At 33.1% G+C, this 22,325-nt stretch overlaps 1 protein-coding gene across 4 annotated transcripts in view; it reads right to left on the reverse strand.

Moving 5' to 3' along the window:
* LOC111414605 (R3H domain containing protein encore) overlaps window positions 1-22,044 on the reverse strand; it is an 86,951-nt gene extending 64,907 nt beyond the window's left edge. For 2 of the 4 annotated variants that reach the window (XM_023045998.2, XM_023046000.2), the window contains exon 1: window positions 21,761-22,044. The gene's annotated coding sequence lies outside the window, so the exon portion shown is untranslated. Of the gene's footprint in view, window positions 1-6,301; window positions 6,400-21,760 lie in introns of those variants that run through there. The other 2 variants (XM_023045999.2, XM_071197620.1) reach the window with 1 other exon arrangement.
* Window positions 22,045-22,325: the final 281 nt, after the last annotated feature.

The following is a 22,325-nucleotide window of genomic DNA, read 5'->3' on the forward strand; positions in this document are numbered from 1 at the left end:
ATATTGTTTGCTATTCAACGTCAAATGTTTAGGAATTTCGTCAAGTGTAGCTTGTTGTTTGACAATTCCCAGACTTTTTACATAACTTTCATCAGTAAAAACAGAGCAGTCAATTAATAAATTTTTCTGAAATATGTATGTTTCTTTAATTGGAAAATTGCATTTTTTACAAACTGTCTCTTTTTCGGAATAACTGTCGGTAATAGAATTTTTTATTTCGGAGAATCCGCGCTGTAGTAATATATTTATGTTCACATTGAGCACAGCAATATTATGTTTGTGTTCATGTGCGCAATGTGAACAGTACTTAATTAATATTGCACTTGGATGATTTACAAATAAATGTTCTGCTAAATGTGCAACATTACAGTTGGTGTTTAATTGCAATATACTTCTTGTGTAGTTTGTCCGCGTAAATATTGGAAGTGAGACTAATAATTTTGTTCTGTATTGATAAATATTTTCGGAAATTTTTTTACCATTTAAAAGAAGAATGTTTTTTGCAAAATTTAAAATATCACTGTTTTGATCTATATTAGAAATTGAATCTAAATACGATTTGTTTGTAGCAAGTGCATTCGCAACTATTTGCGCCAACGAATCAAAAGCACATGTTTCTCGAACAACTAAAATTTTATCCTCATATCGGGAACCTTTCAAAATACTACCATTTTGCAGAACTGGTATTGTAATTCTCTGTATAGTATTCATATAATCCCATTCTGGAAGATTGTCTAAATACGTCGCTTTTCTTTTCTTCTGCTTAACCAATTTAGTTAAACCTTTCCAATTTTCAATTGATGTCCAATCATTATTCTTCGAGTTATCGTTTTCTTTTTTTATTTCTGAGATGTCATTTTGACCCTTTTCATCTGCCAAGGACAATAAAGTTTTGCCGCATAGCCAATCAATGTGCCGAATAATAAATTTATCGACACGCAACGGTAACTCACCCTTAAATGTTCTGTTTTTCAAATCAGCGAATGCAGCTTCTACGGATGATGAGGTCGCTGTTAATTCCTGACAATTATAATAGGTTCGCATTATACCTGTCCATAATGGCAGATAATTAATTAGTTTTTTTACTTTTTCTAGTACTTGTGGAATATAAAATGCGTTGACAACGGACCCAGTTGTAGATTTCGAAGCAGCTAATTCCGCTGCTTCCGACATAGAATTGAACCACTCCGACCAACTACTTAAACCCACATCATCTGTATCATCTAGTTCTATACTGTCATCAGAATTATCTTCAATTATCGTGCCTTTTATATTATCATTAATAAATTTTAAATGTTTTTCGGATGGCAGGCATACATTGTTTTCATCTATGCCGACATCTTCGCTTAACGCAACTGTTACTATAGATGTGAGCATGCTTTTTATCTCATGAAGGTCCTCCATCTTGTATATGTGACTAATGCTTCGCAAATAAAATTGTCTAACTTTTGTAGACTTTCCGCGAAGGCAGTCCCATCTTGCTATGATGTTAACAAAATGGCTAACATCTAATCTAACATAACAAGATGGTAATGTTTCATTTTGTCCTAAGATTAAAAAATTGTAAGATCTTTGTAAATAATCTCTACTATCTGTACAATTTCCAAATGCTTTTGTAACTGCCATTAACAAGGCCTTACTAAAGTCAATTACAACCATTTTTGGCAGTGGTACTCCATCTGCTAAAATCGATAAAAAGAAATATGCTATAATCGTCGCATCTTGTTTTGTTGACACCATCTGGAAAACTGGTGAACTTTTTGTATTCGTGGCTATAACGCATTGGTACAGGTAAATATGTGGACTTTTTTCATTATTAATTAATTTAATTTTTTTTGCAAAGCTACCAGTTGCATCAATAGCTAAAAAGCTATGCACATTTCTTTTTGTTATTGTTTTATATAATAGTTTTTGTTCTTCTGTCCAGTACATACAGAAAAAAGGATCAAGTCCTATGTTTCGTATAACGCCCGCAAGGGATTCGTATTTAGCCAAGTTTAGATTGAGAATCGGATTAGATAGTTTCAACTCAAGACGACGATCCCTTTCCTCTTGCTTTGCTTTTCTCAAAACATTTGCACTATAAAGCATTGGAGGTGGGATGTAATCATTTTCAGTTATCAATTCTTTGGCTTGACTTGTTCGCCAGGTGCTTGCATCAGTTCTACATTCAACAAGTTCTGATGCAATTTGTAAACGGAGATGCCCTTTCAACTGCCTTTTTTTCGTATGTAAAAAATGCATCTGAAAATGTCTTAAAGTGCAATTAAAAATAACATCTGAATGTTTTTGTGGTTTATGCAACAAATGGCCCGAAAGTTTTGCGCCACATTCGGAGCAATAAGCCTTAAAGACACCATAATATTTACTGTCATTAGTCTTAAATACTTTTGCATATTTAAATGCTAATGCACAGGGAAGCTTTGCTTGCTCCCAAATTTTTGTGGAAAATATATGCGTCCATTTCCCTGGGGTAAGTACCGTATATTTTCTGTGCCCGTATGTTTTCTGCTTTGGTTTAATTTGTTTGCGATAACCAAAGAAAAGCTTTTCTTTTCTGTGGTAACAGCAGATTCAGAAGAAATATTGAACGATTTATCATTTGATGCATTCATTTTGAGTTCTTTATTACTTGGTACATCGAAAACATTCAACACATAATCTGTAATGCCATTTCTATTTGTATTTAAGATTGTGTATACATGTTTGGCAGATATTATAGAACCTTCTTTTGTCATGCAATTCGATATATCCTTATATACCTCATGGGAAGGTGGATATACTTTGCCACTGCCGTCAACAGCCCGATATTGCTGTTTACACAAAATTGAAAGTAAGGTTTCGCGATTATACATTTTGTTTTAAACGAAAACTACAAAATGAAATAAGTACGTAAAATCAAAGTCAAATTCACAACAAAAGAAAAATACCAAATGAAAGAAGTAGGTATGTAAACTCTGAATAATGCGAAAGGAAAAATATAATTCAAAATCAAAGAAAGATTCGCAACAAAAGAAAAATGCGAGACGAAAGAAAGATATAAACTCAAAGAATAATGCAAAACAAAATATAATTTACTCAAAACCAAAGAAATATTCAAACAAAAGAAAAATGCGAAACGAAAAAAATTATAAAATCAAAGAATAACGCAAAACGAAAGTATAATTTAATACCAACGAAAGATTCGCAACAAAAGAAAAATGCGAAACGAAAGAAAGATATAAACTCAAAGAATAATGCAAAATAAAATATAATTTACTCAAAACCAAAGAAATATTCAAACAAAAGAAAAATGCGAAACGAAAAAAATTATAAAATCAAAGAATAACGCAAAACGAAAGTATAATTTAATACCAACGAAAGATTCGCAACAAAAGAAAAATGCGGAACGAAAGAAATTATAACTCAAAGAATAACGCAAAACAAAGGTATAATTTAAAACCAAAGAAAGAAAAATGCAAACCAAAGAATAAACGAATATTCCAGAAACGTAAATCGACCAAACCGTTACGTTTCTTAATATGAAATCAAATGAGGTGATATCGGGTGATATACAGAGGAGCATGGGCCGATTTTTCCCCTCCACTTGTTCTTAGTGGCGTCTGGCGTCTACTAAACAAATAGGTGGCGACAAGTCAAATTTGGGCTGGTCGATTTCGTTATTAAAAATCGATTTTGGAACCGAAAATAATTTAAATAATATACTCCTACTTTTTATGAAATATTTACGATTAAAAATTTATTATTATTATTTTTTATTTATTTCTATATTTTTATCAATCTAAAAAGCATTAACAAATAAATAAATTCTTTTTACACAGTTTAAAAATTATAAATAAGCATTGAAATGATTAAGACCAGAAGCCGTAAAACTAATACATAAGAAATTGTAAGCGATTTTAGTGTTCACGTTGAAATTTCGCAAATGTCCCGGAGGGGTGAAAATTTTGAAAAGTTCCGGGAGTTCTGATAGGAGTTCTGAGTAGCACCTCACGAGTTCTAACGAAAATGATTAAGGCTCGAAGCCGTAAAACTAATATTTAAGAAACTGTGCGCGATTTTAAGTGTTCACATTGAGATTTCGTAGATGTCCCGGAGGGGTGAAAATTTTGAAAAGTTCCGGGAGTTCTGATAGGAGTTCTGGGTAGCACCTCACGAGTTCTAACGAAAATGATTAAGGCTCGAAGCCGTAAAACTAATATTTAAGAAACTGTGCGCGATTTTAAGTGTTCACATTGAGATTTCGTAGATGTCCCGGAGGGGTGAAAATTTTGAAAAGTTCCGGGAGTTCTGATAGGAGTTCTGGGTAGCACCTCACGAGTTCTAACGAAAATGATTAAGGCTCGAAGCCGTAAAACTAATATTTAAGAAACTGTGCGCGATTTTAAGTGTTCACATTGAGATTTCGTAGATGTCCCGGAGGGGTGAAAATTTTGAAAAGTTCCGGGAGTTCTGATAGGAGTTCTGGGTAGCACCTCACGAGTTCTAACGAAAATGATTAAGGCTCGAAGCCGTAAAACTAATATTTAAGAAACTGTGCGCGATTTTAAGTGTTCACATTGAGATTTCGTAAATGTCCCGGAGGGGTGAAAATTTTGAAAAGTTCCGGGAGTTCTGATAGGAGTTCTGGGTAGCACCTCACGAGTTCTAACGAAAATGATTAAGGCTCGAAGCCGTAAAACTAATATTTAAGAAACTGTGCGCGATTTTAAGTGTGCACATTGAGATTTTGTAATGTCCCGGAGGGGTGAAAATTTTGAAAAGTTCCGGAAGTTCTGATAGGAGTTCTGAGTAGCACCTCACGAGTTCTAACGAAAATGATTAAGGCTCGAAGCCGTAAAACTAATATTTAAGAAACTGTGCGCGATTTCAAGTGTTCGCATTGAGATTTCGTAAATATCCCGTAGGGGTGAAAATTTTGAAAAGTTCCGGGAGTTCTGATAGGAGTTCTGAATAGCACCTCACGAGTTCTAAAAGATATTTTAATAAAGTTTTTAGATACGAGCATTCGTTTAATAGTTATTGCAAATTTTGTGATCTCGTTTTGTGAACTTAGCACCCCAAAAAGTTGATATCGATGTTTTTGCCTATTTTTGCGGAACTTTTAATAAAAATGGTAGAGAACTATAGAACTCAATGGGGTGCAATGGGAACTCAAGAGAAATTTGAAGTTTAAAAAAAATGAGGTGCTAACTTCACAGACGTTGGTTTCAGTACTCTGTGGAGAAAGATGCTGCGTTTTGCTATCCTTGCCAGCAATTTTTGCCTCATGCTTCTTACACTTCGACAGGTTTCAAAAACTGGAAAAACGCCACTGATGCAAAAACTAGTTTCCCAAAACACCAAAAATCAATTTCCCATACACAAGCCATGGCGATGTGGGAAGATGAACTACGTAGAATATCTACAACTACCAGTGTCGAAACGTTGTTTATCCTTTAAAACAAATGGTATTTTAGGTCTTCCCGTATTCTGCATTCTTTCTAAGATAAGTTACACCTTTACCTACCAGACATACCATAAAATGTCGCTTAGTCAAGTAATGTATAACGCGGTCCAATTATAGGTAGGTACTTCACGTCATGTTGCACGACCTGTTAAAAACTATTTGGAAAATAGTGAATGGAAAGTTTTGCTTCACCCGCCGTATAGCCCAGATATTGCCCCTACAATTTGTTTCGTTCGATGCAGAATGCTCTAGCTGGAGTACGTTTCACTTCAGAACAAAGTATCAAAAATTGGCTTGATTCATTTCTGGTCTCAAAAGATGAAAAGTGGTTTTGGGATGGAATCCATAAATTGCTCGAAAGATGCGAAAAACTCATAGCTTCCGATGGACAATACTTTTAGTAAAATTCATTACACCTTTGTCTTGAAATAAGCATTCATTTTTCATAAAAAAAACGATTGGAATTAATGTATACACTTGTATAACATATAACTAAGTTATTAAATTTTAGATGTGTTTCATGAGAAAATGTCAAAGTTGAGTAGGTGAGTGACCGTGAATTTAAAACGTCAGTTGGTTGCGCAAAAGCAGCTGCTGAAATACGTTTAAAATCAGTCGTAACAACAACGTTAAGTTATTGAAGTCGATTACATCAGATAGGTTATAAAAAAAAATCAAGAATACGTTTTTGGCACCGATTTCAGTTAAAGTGACATCAACATTTAATTTATTTTTGAAAGATTTAGAATGAAAAAAATTAAAAACAGTTACAGAAAGTTTTTAAAGTAAAGTATGAATTTGTAAAAAATGTCAAAAAATTCAAATTTTTAGTATTAAGTTACAAAAAATTACCTTTAACGAAATTTGCCTTGCTGTTTCAAAAATTGGTTTTCAGAAAATTAAATAACGTGAAGTAACGTCAAAGAACCACGTGGTCGGGCGTCGTCGTTGGTACACGCGTTCAACACGTACAGAATCTCGAACAAGGGCTGACTGCTAAAAATATACACGTACGCGTTGACGACACGGATTTTCAGGCACATTACTTTGGTGGCCGTTGGGCTGAAAGCCAAATATTTACTGAAACCACTCATGAATGGAGTTTCTTGCGTAAAACTAACTTCATTAAATTAAATTTCAGATCAAATTAAGTGCGGGGTTTGATAACAACTACCCTATTAAAAAAAATTTGAAAGTAGAAAAAATCAGTTTAACAATAAAAATGATCCAATATTATCACCGAGTTAATTATCTGTGAAATGCCAGGGAAGCTATTCTTGATCCTTTTATAACTGGGGAAAAAGGGGTTATTAGATAGGGAATGGTACTCCATTGATGTTCCCCCATTTGCATGGCGAACGAAGAAAGTGCTCGGAAGCAAGCAGAAGCATACCGGTTTAAATCACTTTCAACGGTTGTTCGAAATCGAAACTATGCTGCACGCGCCGGTTTGCTAAAAGGGTCGCGAAAGGGCAGCGCGTGATTTGAAGGTCACGGCCCCATGTAGCGGGACGTCGGGACGCTTCGTCGGCCTACTGCCACCCTTTTTCAAAAACCTGAAACGGTCACGCTCTATTGCCGTTCGTCACCGAGACAGGTTAGGTCGATGAAGAACTTACCTTGAGGAACCGTTCTTTTAAAAAGAATTAGTTAAAAATTTAAGAACCACAAAAAGAAAAATTTTAATTTATAAAAATATTTACAAAACGATTTTATTAAAAATTAAATTAAAAAATTAATAATTAAAATCTAATACCATCTGCAACATTTCAAAATAAATCCTACACGTGCTTGAACTAATTTAAAACGCATTCAAAACTGTTTATCTAAAACGTTTTTACTCTCATTTCATGTTCAAAACTGAAAGAACAATAAACAACACGTCTCCCTTTCATATAATCCTGCAGTAATTAGTTTACGTTAGTTGCAGTATAAAATGGATAAAAGAAAAAATTTGATAATATTTTGAATATTAATATTACTCATATTATAAATAAAAAATATAACATTTTATTCGAATGCTTATAGATTTTTTATTGAGTAAGGAGGTGAAATTACTTTTCTTTTCTGAACTATTTTGAACTTGGTCGTCTTCACCGATTTTTCCAGTTGTGATTAAATAATAGCCTAAGTTCTAACAGTTGATAATTGCACTATTTCAGCTGTACTTCGAAGACAGTGGCTTTTTATTACAAAGTAATAATAAAAACTTTCTTTTCAGTATTTATTAATTTATTATTACAGGCCGAGGCAACTGTGCTGCCGAGGCAGTGGCTCAATTACATAAGGAACTTTCTCTTTAGTACAAATATATCATTACAACCAAGGCTGCCTGGCTGCCAAACTGCAGTCGTTTAAATGTCACAAAGCAATAAAAAAGTTTTTTTCTCAGTATTAATATATTATTATAATCCAAAACAGCTATGCTACCCAGAGAGTAGTTCAAGTAAACAAAGCAATAAATAAAAGTTACTTGTCAGTATTAACATATTATTACAGCCGAGGCAGCCTAGCTGCCGAGGCATTGGTTCAAAAGTCACAAAGCAATAAGAAAGGTATTTTTGCAGTATCAATATATTATTAGAAGCTGAAGCGCTGTGCTGCCGAGGCGGTGGCTTTTTATTACAATGTAATAAGAGAAGATTTCAGTATTTATTGTTATAGGCCGAGCCAGCCCTGCTGTAACCATGGCAACCAACTGTTTCAGATATTTTATTAAGACAATGATTAATTTTTGATATCTGAAACAGTTGGTTGCCATGGTTACGCGTGACTACTGCTATTTTTCAATCCCAAATGAATGGGAAATTATGAAACCTTTGACTGTGCCAAGTTTAGAAAAAAATCCTCTTTCGTATTCCGTAATAAAAATGAGGGATTATATTGGAAAAAAATATTGATGTCATAATTCATTTAAAAATGCCGAAGAAAATGTTAAATCTATACCAAAAATTTGTAAAAAATTTAAATTCTTAGACCCGTCTCATAGAGTTAGGAAGTTATGAAAATCTGGCCAAAAATCTAATTACAAATGAAGTTGAAAATGTTTAATATCATTATAATATCTCCTTAATGGTTAGCTAGGATTTATTTCATCTATAAACAGTGCTTAAAACAAAATTTAGGATTTTGAAACGAATATTTGAAAATAAAAGCGAAACTAGAGTTTTTTGTGGGTTGGGTTGGATGTTTAACCTAATGTAACTTCGAAAACATGGTACATTTATTTCATGTACCCTAACAATAAGTAATATATACTTATACAGAGTGTTTAATTTAAAATTACATATGCTTATATCTCGAAAACCAAAACTCGAATCGAAAAAAGTTTCAAGTAAACTTTTTTTGGTGAAAAGGGGGGCACAGGGTACACTTGAGCAGATTTTTTTTTCAGGGTTGCCTAAAGACCCTTCTGACGTCATTTTCATTTTTTCAAATCGCACATATACTTTTTTCTTTCAACGTTTTTTTGAACAACTTAACAAACTAAGTATTTTTTGCTTAAAAATTTTTTTGCTTAAATTCTGCGTTGTGAAGATATCTACAAAAAGAAAAATAAAACAACATTTTTCAAAATGTAATTAAAAAAATTTAATTAATAAAAAAACGATTTAATTAACCGTAAAATAGTACTAAAATTCTTCTTCATTTTTGAAATCACCTTAGAACATTGATTAAAATTTATAAAGTTACCTTTATACATCAATTAAATGCTCAAAATGATGACCATTCACTTCTAAACATTTCTGAATTCTCATTGAAAACGTTCTCTGCGCATTGCCAAGCACTTCTTCAGTTATTGATTCGCAAGCTGCTCTGATACGGTTTTTCATATCATTTGGTGTTGTTGGAACCTGGTTGTAAACTTTCTCTTTAAGGTAACCCCAAAGAAAGAAATCGGGAGAAGTTAAGTCGGGTGATCTAGCTGGCCAATTCACCGGTCCATTACGTCCTATGCATTTTTCAGGTAACATTTCGTCTAAAACTTCTCCTGCGGCTAGAGCATAATGAGATGGACATCCATCATGCTGATACCATAACGCAAATCTTCGCTCCAGAGTAAGGTCTTCCAACGAAACCGGTAAATCGTTCAACAAAAATTCCGATACTTTCTGCCATTCAAATTGCCATCAATAAAAAAGGTCCAATTATTTTATTGCCAACAATGCCGCACCATACATTAACTGACCAAGGTTTTTGATGATCAACTCAAATATCAACCAACGAGGATTTTCATGTGACCAGTAGTGCATGTTATGACGATTTACTTGGCCGAGATTGGTGAAAGACGATTCGTCGGAAATCATCGCCATGTAATTGTTGGTGTAGAGAGACATGATACGGATGAAACTTATTAAGTTTCAAAATCCGATGTAGACTCGTTAACGAAATGCCTGAATCTTTTGACAATTGACGGCAACTTACATGAGGATTAACATCTACAGCTGCCAAAACAGCTATTTGATTCTGTTCATTCGTAACCGATCTTGCACGTTACCACATTCCAGAAATTTTGTAACTATTCGATATAAAGTTTTAGAACAAGCCGCTCTTTCTCCAGGAAATTTTCGAACATAAATGCGATGGGCCTCAGCGAAATTTTCACGACTTTCACCGTAAGCTAACACCATCTGAATTTTCTGTGGAGTAGAGAAGTGCTCCATTTTTGCTTTGATCACAATGATTTTTTCGCTTGAAATTTTTATCCCATGTGCAAGTTAGCGCACATCCAAACAAGGTTTAGAACAGGATTTACTCGATTTATAAACATTAAAAAAAAATTTTAACTAATTTTCTTATTTGAGAACATTTGAGTTCAGTGTGGTCTTAACTTCACTCTTAATGCATCCTTTACCTACTTCTTCCTTTGTTATTTTCCAAGCTGCTTTTATTTTGCTTTCTGCGTTATTTATATACTTTGCATAAGCTTCTTTTTTTCGCAAAGTCAACTTCATTTCTGTATTGTTGCTTAAATGCTTTATACGTGTTTTTATGTATATTATCTCCTGTTACTTCTAAAATCGTATATAGCGCATCAAGTTGATTTTTCATTTTGGCTACTTTATCTGTTTCCCAATTTAAATTTAATTTCCCAACAGACGTTTTTACAAGTTGTTCTGGAAACGCCCTTTTAAAACATGTTATTTTAATTTCTTGTTTTTCAGATGTCAAGATACAAGATGCTTTTTGTGCCAAATGATCACCTAAATGAAGGTTGAGAGTCTTTACAACGCTTTTCTGCAGGAATCTATTAGCAAAAATGTTGTCCACACATCTTTTACCCCCGACTATACAACAAATCAATGTAATATTTGTAAGGAAAGTTTTTTTTCGATTGACGATGTTCCTAATAATGAAATAAGTTTAAGAGAATGTGGTCGGTTGAATTCGAAATCAGGTGGGCAAGGATTTCAATATTGCAATTGTATAGGAGGATGTAATTTAAATCGCAGCAAATGTAAAAGTCACAAATCCAAATGCCATAGAAGTTCTTCTTGTAAAAATAAATAAATTGTAGTGATATAAAAAAACCTATTTTTTATAATACGCATTTACTAATAAAGATCATTTTTTCAACATTTCTTTTTGCCCAAAACTAAAGAAATAATTTATAACAAAATGTTTTTATCATGCTATACAAGTAATTATTAATACTTGCCGATTATTATTAATAAAAACTGGATTTATTACATCAACTGCAACATATACATAAGATGGGATCATAAGGTTGGGTACATCAAAGTTAATCAAAACCTTAGTAGCAGAAGAATTACAAAAAACATTAACTGAAACGAAGCGTCAACAATATCTTCACACTCTGTATGTTTGTCTATCTTTCATCAATTTATTCACAACCGATTACAATAATGTTTTAAGGAAAACGTTATTATCAAGTTTACCAAACTAGTTGTAACTTTACCGAAGATAGGTGTAGTGGTTTGAAGCGACATGGAGCTAAATTTAATTAAGTATTAGCGGTACGAAGTAAACACTTTCTCGCTGTACAAATAAGATAGGCCAAGAATTTTTTACAAAAAAATTTATGAAAATTTTCATATACATACTTTTATTTATTAAGTTATTATTGACAGTAATCCAAAAAAATCATTAACTTAAAGATCATTAAGGTTTCGAGAAATTCCATCACCCCATTTGAATTCGGAGAACTTTGTGGAAAATCGAAGCCGGTTAACTGGCAATTACGTCACCACTGCCATAAATTTTGGCCGTGTAATTGCTCCTCGTCATCCATCGTTCATCGATCTCCTCGTTCGAGTTCAATTCGTATACACAGCACGCAAAAATCGACGCGGAAATCGGAATCTGATTTCCACGAAACCGCCTGCCTTCGAGCGAATTAGGCATGAACACGCAATTTATCACAACCTTAGGGGGTGGTTGCAAAATAATCATCGGCAAGAAGGGTGGTAGTGAGGGTTCAAGGGCAATTCACAACAACGTTTTTGACGTATCGCGTGACCCAAATATGTTCTCAAAAAAATCTCTCGATTATATAGGAACAAATACGAACTGATAAAAAAATAATTACACTAATTGATAATTTGATGATTAAAAAATGTGAAACGAAACGATTGTTACTTCTTAATCGATATCGAAATAGTCATCTACTAATCCAAAATGATCCAACGTTTGTTCTAACTGAATTCGAAATTGTATAAATTTCCTCTCATTTTCCATTCTTTGTGAAATTAATTGATCAGTTATTTGATGTGTTCCCAAGGAATATTTTAAGTGGTTCATTACCCATTTTTTGATGTTGAAAAGTTCTTGAAGGTTCTTTAAGTCGCCATTAAATGCATTTTTCCATTTATCAAACATTTCAGCTTTTTTTTAAATTAAAATCAAAAATTTTACTTGAATTTTAAATGACACGTCAAAAAGTCTTACTTTTGTTTCAACGCTTTCTACCTTTAAAATAACTTAAAATAAAATAATTTATGAAAAAAAGGATTTTTTTCGTTAAAAAATTTTAAAAAAATGCTACAAAATGTTAATACATAAACTATAAAATAAAAAAGTCCTATAATGAAAAACAACAAAGCTTATCGAACTTTGTCCTTGAAGTTTATGACTCATTTAAAATTATTCAATCCGTTTGAGTTTCATGTTACACTTTTTTTCCGATTTTCTTCTTTTACATAAAAAAGAAATATTATATATAATAATCAAATAAATTTAAATTTTCCTTCTTTTATGTTTATTCTTGTTAATCCGCCCAAAAAAAATGTTTTTTGTCTCTAATTCGATTTGTTGTATAGCTTAAGGCGATAAGTGTAACCTAAGACCTTTTAAATGAGGATCGATTGAACCCCAGCGTGGGACGACCCACGCATTTTCCGACTGTGAACAAATAATAACGAAGAGAAGGTATTCTAAGAAAATTTAACATGACATCAACTTGTATTTTACATTCCCACTTTTTATCAAAAGTCACGAAAAGGTTAAACTAAAGATTGTTAACCAACAAGGGCGAAAAGTTGTGCAATATTTGACATCATCGTTATTTTTTCTTTAAAGGAAAATATTATTGTGATGACTCAACAAGTAACACTAAGTAATAAATTTATAAATCATCGTTAATCAACAAAAATAAATACTTGTTTTAGATAAAAATTAAGAAAATTGATAGATTTTCAAAAAAAAAAGTTTGAATTTTCTCGATGATTGGTTTTATCAGGTCCTTTAATCGTAGCACACGTGCCTTTATTGGGGGGAAACCTTTATCGACCCGAACGACACGCTTCGGTTCCCCCCTCGGTCGTAAGGCGATCCTTTAACGGGGCCCCACACAAAAAAAAGGTACAAGTAAAAATTTGTCAGTAGTAAAACTTAAGATCAAGGATATTGATTAATAATAAAAAAAGGAAATAAAAAGCTGATGGAATGCGGGGTCATTATAACAAAATAGGTTAATACCTATTTGCTTTTTTTGTGGAATATGAAACAATTTACTTGAAATACATCAATTGAATTTTAAAAATCAATGTGAAGGTCATTATAACAAAATGATTCACCCTGTATTGATTATAATAAAAACGATTAATAATGTAAGTTAACATTTAGTTGTTTTTGTGGAATATGAAAAATATTATCAAGAATCCCATTAACATAGGAAACTTCCCAAAGGATTAAATTAAGAACTCGCTCCGAAGAAATCAACGGAAGAAATCATTTGCGAATATAATGCGAGAATACTTAAATTAGTGAAGCCAACAAAACTAAATCTAACAATTAACGAAAACATTCAGAGATAAAACAGACATCATCATTCCACCAACAGACAATGCCACTGTAGTCAAGGACAGAAAAAAATACGACGGCAAGTTGGCCAACTACAAGAAAGTCAAGAAGAGCCCAACCAAAAAGATAGTAAAAAAAATGAAAGAATTGGTAAAACCTACAGAAATTCCAGGAGAATAACAGAGATGTTTGTTTGCACAGGCCTCAGAACCACCAAGATTACCTAAAATCCATAAACTGGATGTCCTGCTACGTCCTAATGTCGGTGCAATCCATCCTGCCAAAATTATGTGTGCTTTTAAAGGTAAAACAGACTCATCTGCAAGACATTCTACACATTTTATGGAAACAATTAAAAGCAGCCATACAAGAAACCAGATAGCTGGACGAAGTTATCAGTGCTAGAAAAACCTACGATAATGTACAGGGTGTCCAAATTTCGATGGGTATTGTAGCGACTTGCGGTGAAAAACTTAATGGCTAAATTTCCAAAAAGAAAATCCTAGAAATTATTTTCAGGTTTCTAAGATGGCCGCTAGGGGACGCAAACGCCGTCTTGAATTGAAAAATGTTGTTTTTCTCGGAACTCCAGTGTATTAACTACAGTTTTTTTTGTTACACCACATCTCTAAAAGTAAAGTGGTAGGAGATGTTCGAAAATGTTTGTAAACAAATGCCAATAATTTCAAAATGGGTTTTAAGAAACTTGGTATTGTGTAAAAGAGCTTTTCTTGGACTACAAATCTTACCTTCTTTGTAGTGATTGTAAGTTGGTACGTCGCCACTCGAAGGCATTTGAAATTACAATAGATATTGCAAATTTTCTTAGAAAAGTTAAATCGCGTCTCGATATCTTGTTCCTAACCTAAAATATCGGTGATAGAAGATTTTATGAGAAAATTCAATGGATTTCGATCGGTTTTTTAATTTTTGAAAGTGCCTTAGTTTAGAAGATTCTTACCTCACTTTCGAGTCCATTTAGAAGCGAAAATTTGGCATATTGATAAAAATAAACACAATTTTAAATACATAATAATTGTAAAACTAACTACTACTAATTGCCCTAAAGAAATTAGTTCGACCTTCTAAAAGTTTTTTTAATGCCTCTTTAAATTGTCGTCCATCACGTTCTATGCATTGCCGGAGCCTCTCTTCTGTGGAAAAAATTCGGCTCTTGGTAGGTTGTGAATGACATTCAGAATTTTATTTGCCATGTCTTGTCTGGTTGTAGGTTGAGTTTGAATTAAGAATGCCCAATAGAGTCTGTCCAAAAGAAGAGCAGGACCAGCAAATAAAAGAGCTACTTTATCAGCAAGTAAAACAAGTGTACGATACGATCCCTAGAAATAATATTACAGTACTACTTGGCAAAGAAGTTAAATATTTGGGTACCATAGGAAAAGACAGCTTAAATGATTGGACCAACGAAAACGGTGAATTTGTAATTATATTTGCAGCAGGAAAGAATATGGTTATCTATATAGCTCAAGATGTTTCCCACACCGAAATATACATAAAGCGACATGGATCTCACCAAACGGTGAGATATGTGTTAATAGATAACAAATTTGCTGCTGCGGATCGAACCATCTCTAGGTGCAGCAAAATTTAGGTGTAAAATTAACAATAAAAAAAGACATAAACGGAAAGGACTTCAAAAGGACTTGAAACATTCAAATTATTATCGAAACGATTCGGAAAATTTAGTTTAGTATTGCCGAACGTTATCAAGCAAACAACATCAACAACAACAAGTCTCAGATAAAGCTGATAATGAAGACCAGACAAAGTTGGTAAATAATATCTGCATCCAAGATGTCTACATGCTTCAGGCACAAGGATCTCATAACTATACTGAAGATTTAGATGACCACGCTAAAGCCTCATTCTATTATTTGGCAGGGACTTTAATTTACAAAAATTCACAAAATACGTAAAAATGTCACATTTGAATGTATTGGATAACAGAAATTGCAAAAAAAATAGAAAAGCCTAGTATGTTTACAAAATTACGCGAATTTAAAGAAAATATACCGTTGTTCCCTTGTCTGGAATTTCCTTAATAACCAATAAAATCAGCATTGATGATTTTATTCACCAATATTTGGTACACGTACAATTAAACATGCCTATTCTCAATTAATAATAATAATTATTAATTGCCACAATATTTTGTTAAAAGTTCTAAAACTGTAGGCTCTATTTTTCATGAAAAGAAAAATCATGTATTGAATATAACGAAACAAAAACCAGCCGAAGCATTGCAATGCACAGTGTATTACAAAATATAAAATAATAAGAGGTTTTTAAGGTGTTTTAGTTATATCAGTACATTTACCTTTTATTTGACTACATATCACTGGTTTTTTCTCAATAAACTTTATCTTTTATGTCGTTTCATTAAATAGCCCCTTAGTATTATAAGTACGAAGGATTTCACGGCCGGTGTGAATTAGACTAAAATTAGAACTAAAACTAGTACTAACACTAGAAACTTTCGGGTTTTGCCGTGCGTCTTTTAATAAAAGGTTTGACGTTTCGGATGCCATGTTGCAACCTTCTTCAGAAACTGGTTCGAAGTTTCACTTAAGTTTCACTTAGGGTGATTAGGGTGATTGTGACATTAACTAAAAAGTCTACCTGTGTGAAGTATTTTATTATTCAGAGTGCTTGTGACAATTTTGTACATAAAAGAACAATTTTTTCATTAGTAGGCACTTTATTCATAGAATAGAAAAATAAAAACTTAAACAAGAAAATATTGTATCTCTAATTTATCTGTCAAAAATCTATCTCTCCAAAATATTTACGGGTTTAGAAAAAACCCAACCCAACCCAACCTCATCCCTTGTTGGATAATATTGGGGTCTGGTAAAACACCCAGTATTTGGTCTAACGTTATATATGAAACGTCCTTTTCATTGACAATGAAATTACGTATACTTGAATCAGTACTTCGCAACCCCATTATTTTTACTTGCTCATCGGTATCTATTCCAAATTGCAACATATTTTTTTTCTTTTTCGTATCTTAAATTATACGACTCTACAAAAAAAAAATTTGTTCTTTGTCCTAAAGTTTATTTTATGATTTTCTGGTTAATTATGAACAAAAACGAAAAGAAAATACCTTGTTTTGGTATAAAGTTTGCTTTTGTAATTGTTATAGTAATAATACTCATTTTTGAATTTTTTATCAATTTTAATTATTTTTACTACATTAAAAAAGCGGGCAATCAGAGTGGGGTTTTAACGTTCATACAGTGCTGATAGGTGGCGCTCGAGTGCGTCTGTTTTGAAGATTTATAAATAACTCTACTTTTTGCAATTTGATTCGGCCGTTCTCGAGTTATTCGAATTTTTCAAGAAAAATCTGCTCCAGCGGACATTTGTTCAAAAAAATCATAGAACACTCGATTTTTGGGATATCAATTTAGGATTCAGAACATGCTTAAACAACATGATGGAGTATGTTTTAGTGCCGAGAACGGCTGTCTAGATCGTTTGGTCACTTTACTATGACACGTTAACTTTTCGAAATTTGGAAGCACCATAACTTCATTTTTTGAAATGGCATCCCCATATTTTATTACTTAGTCGTCTTCGGCGTCTCATTTTACATCTTTTATACTCCATATGTCCTATGCCTAACATTAATAGTTTGAGAAATAATTAGTGTTTTTTGAAAAATGCTCACATCACAGAAACGTCTAATGACCGGTCTCCCTGAGACACCTGTATATGTGGGCAATTTATTAAAATTCGAGATGTAACATATGAACTAAATACATCTCACGTTCTCTGTGAAGCCTACGAAGCATATTTTGACTGTCCTGTTCGGAATCAAGACAACACATGGGTCCACATGTTGCTTGTAGTTATTGTAAAAGATGTTTGGAAGGTAAGCAAATTTTAATTAAATGGTGAATTAAATACAATAGACATATTAATTTCTATTTCTATATTTTAGGTTGGTATCGAGGTGAGAAAAGGTTTATGAAATTTGCAATACCAAGAATCTAGCGAGAACCAAAAGACCACGTAAAGGACTGCTACTTTTGCATTGTGAATCCGAGTAAAAGACGTAGAGGTAAAAATGCAAAACCTATCGAATATCCTGACCTTGAATCTTCATCTGCTCCAGTCGCACACGATCTGACACGACCAGTACCTGAGCCACTGCAGAAAAGTAGCTCATTTCTTAGTTCTCATAGAAGTAATTCCGATAAGGAGCTTTTACCGACACCAGAACAACCAAAACATCATTTCATCACTACAGAAGATTTTAATGATTTGATTAGAAATTTAAATTTGCCAAAAAGTAAAGCAGAACTTTTAGGCTCTCATTGACAGCTCTACAAAAAGCTTAAAAGCTGTTTTATTACACAACGGAAATAAATTCCCATCTCTTCCAATCGCTCACTCAGTACATCTTAAAGAAAATTATGAAAGTGTAAAAATTCCGCTTGAACGTGTAAAGTCTCGCGAGTATAACTGGCAGCTGATTGGAGATTTTAAAATGGTGGGATTTTTGATGGAACTTCAAAGCGGATATACAAAGTATCCGTGTTATTTGTGCTTATGGGATAGCAGAGCGGATGCATTATACTCAACGGTCATGGCCTGTAAGAACAGAACTTTGTGTCGGAAAAAAAAACGTAAAATTTGAGCCAATTGTTGAAGCGGAAAAAGTGTTAATGCCGCCTCTGCACATTAAGTTAGGGTTGATGAAACAATTTGTTAAAAAAGAGGATCAAACCTCAGAAGTTTTTGAATACTTAAGAAAATTTTTTCCAAAGTTATCAGAAGCAAAGGTTAAAGCTGGGGTTTTTGTTGGTTCGCAAATCAGACAGATTTTCGCCGATGAAAAATTTCCAACGTTGTTGAATCGTACTCAAAAAGCTAGTTGGAGCAGTTTTAAAGCAGTTGTTTCTGGATTTTTAGGAAATAACAAAGCTGAAAACTACAAAAAACTAGTTGAAAATATGCTAAAAAATTTTGATGGGCTGCAGGACGTCATTAAATTACATATGCTGCATGCTCATTTAGATAAATTCAAAAACAATATGGGAGCGTATTCAGAAGAGCAAGGAGAACGTTTTCACCAGGACATTATGATCTTCGAACAACGTTATCAAGGCCTATACAATGAAAACATGATGGGAGACTATATTTGGGGTTTATTGAGAGATAATATCCATGAACATAAAAGAAAAAGTAAAAGTGTGCACTTTTAAATTATTTTCTAGTTTTTTGTAAGTCATTTTGATAGTAAAACTTAATAAAAATGATGAAAATGTTTATTTAAATGGTTTCATTTTTAATTAAAAATTAGAACCACAGATTTTGAAAAATATCGTTCAAGCGTTAAAAAAAAGCTAACTTTTTCATGCCATATATTTTTTTTTTCGACTAACTACGAGCTAAAGAATTGAAATTTAATGCTTTAAAGTCAAAGTCAAATTTTGTGTTGACCCGTGTTATTAATGTATTCCTCTTTAGTAATAATTTCCGATGTATTTATTCGTCGATTACATCATCATTACAATTTGTTGAGGAATTTGCTAAACTCGGGGATGTGGAAGTTTCTATGGGTGCTTTCTGGTTTGATTCATTTAGAGAGGATTTCAAGTATTTTTTGTACCATTCCAATTGTTCGGGGTGATGGTTGATTCATCAATAGCTCGGCTATTAACTCCAGGGATTGCAGGATCGAAAATTCCACATTTTTTGGAACCCTTCACAATTGTATTCATTGTAATAGTTCTCCAGGCTTTCCCTGTAAGATCAGAAAATGTGCTCTTCGAATGTTTTTGATCGATATGATTTCTGGCCCATTCTGTCAGAAGGATTCCGTTCTCTACTTGGATTTCAGCCTCCTAAAAACTGTTACGTCAAGTGGCTGTAAAATATGACTCGTATGGGGAGGAAGCTTAAGTATGACCACATTATTAGCCATAGCTAATTCGATTAAATTCAACCCAACATGAAAAACATGCCCATCATATGCAGACGTGGATACTCCTTTAACATTTAAAAAAAAACAGTTTTGAAACTACGAAAAAAATGCGGCTTCAGTCATCCATTCATTTTCTGTAGCAAAATAAGCTGTGTTTGGAAAAGCTTCTTCACCTCCAAGCATGCTGTCCCACACCTTGATGTATTATTGCAGGAGGCAAATATTCACCAGCAGAGTTGACACATTCCAAAACTGTGGTTGTGGTACTGAATCCTGTAACTCTCTTTGCCGGGATTCCTTTCTGACAAACCACCTTTGTAGAGCCAGGATTCGTCACAATGCCATATGTTAGGAGGTTTGTCAATTAGTTGTTCCTCTTCTAGAATCCCCTTCAATTTTTCATAAAAGTTTTGAATGATAAACGGATCATCTGCTTGACGTGCTCTAGTCTCTCAACAACTCTTGAAACCTTGCCAGCAATCATCTCCTGGGCGATTATCTTTGAAAGGAGTTTTGATTGAATTTTTAATTACATATTTTGTAATAACATTTTCCACTTTTTCTTTGGATAAACCGATTCCCCATTTATTCATGATTTATAACATTTTAACTATAGATGCGGTTCATGCTGTTGGCTTAAAGTAGTTTTTTTATTTTCAACTTTCAGTGTTGACTGGCTTGGTTTCCTTCCTTGCCATCCTTTCAATTTAAGTGTCAATGTTGATCGTGGTATTTTGAAGTGTTTCGATGCTCCTAATATTGACATTTGTCCACTGTTGATTGCCTCAATTGCTGCTTCTAGGTCGGTCAAACTCCATCTTCGACCTTCACTCCACTTTAATGTTCTATTTTTCGTATATTCTTGGCATTTTTGGTCATAAACCTTATGGTTATTAAAAATGTGTGTAAGCTAGTGTTACATGATATGTTCAGTAAAAAAAAAACTTAGTTACTCTTATTAAAATCTCTATATAGCGTTGGATTGCTTCCACGCGGTATAACTCGAAAGCAGAACCGGTAACTGATTTTTGATGTTACATTCTGTATATGGTAGAGAGAAATCTAACGTTGTTTTTTGTTGCACAACAGTTTGATAAGTGACATAACAATATAATTTCTAGCATTAATAAGTATGACATTTTAAATAACTTAATTACTACTAACTGTCAAAATGAAAATTTAAATGTCAAAATGACTCCGAATGACAGTTTAAACGTCAAAATGACATGTATTAATTTAAAAATATTATTTTAAACTGCGAAATAAACTAATCGGATAAAACGAATTGATTTTGAATATTAAACTTTATGTTCCCATTATACAAAATTTATCCCGGAAACATCTCGGAACCCCACGTTGCCAAGAGCAACAACAGGTAGGGTTCTATGTAGAAAATCACGTGCATTAACAAAATGAATTGAATTGTTCGATATAAGCGCGTATAACGAGAAAAGCTAAAGTTATTAAATAAATTGTATGATGTTTGAAATTTCCTATTTTCTAGGAAATCAAATGCCCCAATTCCGGAAATCAGTAGCCGGAAGCGATCCCGTAGGACGCATACTATAACTGTTATTGGAAACGTTTTCCAGGAGTAGGGATTCCACGAAAATCCTTATCCCGGAAAAGCTCTAATCAACGATTTTCCCAGAACGGGACACTACTCCGAATTCCTCGAATAAAGCGATGTGAATGGGGGGATGCTGTCGTCAGGGTTGACGACCTAGAAACCTGCGGGAAGGGTGAAATGTCCCAGGAAAACTAGGTCAAATGATCGATGGTGAAAATTTGCACCTAAATTTTTTTCAAACAATTGACTACAATAGTTTTAATCTTAACCAAATTTTTTTGTGATGAAAATTCCCCAAAAGAAAAAAATGTATTACAAAAATAACTTTCTAAATAAAATAAGATCTAATTTAAACAGTTTATTTGGTGTCTTCTAAATTTAAAGTAAACGCACGTTACCCGCAGGGCCTAAATCAAGAAACTACTAAGTCCAATTTCCGTGACATAACCTAAACTGTCATGCACGATTCTTATAAGACTTGTAACGGAAAAATCGTTGATGTTAAATAGGGGGTACTTACCCGACATCGTCGACTGTTCATCTTCGTTCGTAACAGGCGGTTATTCGCACTTGAAACGAGGATACAACACAATATACAGGGCCATACACAAAGAACTACCGAAACACTACTACTAACAGTGCGAATCGGCGCATCAACATCACCGTTCCGTACCAGATCTCCGACTGATCAGATTTTTATACCACCGAATTCTTCATCTAAAAAAATGTTTATTTTAAGCGGATAATTTCATTTTAAACATATATTTATATCAATTATATTGCATTTTGTTGGAAAAGATTTTCTTCAAAATTATTTGTGGTTAGTTCATCAATCAAAACAAATTACAATCATTAGCGACATCTATTAGTTTCCAACTAAACTTAGTGTGGTAACTTTTATATTTTGCTATTTTAATAATTACATAATTTTTAATTTTAAATTAAACGTAAATAAATTAATTATTTAAACCACTTTTGTTGCTACAAATAAATAAATACAAATTAATCTCCTTTTACGAATTAATCCAAATACAGAAATCCCTTTTATCCCCCAAAATGAATTTGTAAGAATAATTTAAACTTTT

The sequence above is a fragment of the Onthophagus taurus genome, chromosome 7 (assembly GCF_036711975.1).
Source record: "Onthophagus taurus isolate NC chromosome 7, IU_Otau_3.0, whole genome shotgun sequence".
Lineage (NCBI taxonomy): Eukaryota > Metazoa > Arthropoda > Insecta > Coleoptera > Scarabaeidae > Onthophagus > Onthophagus taurus.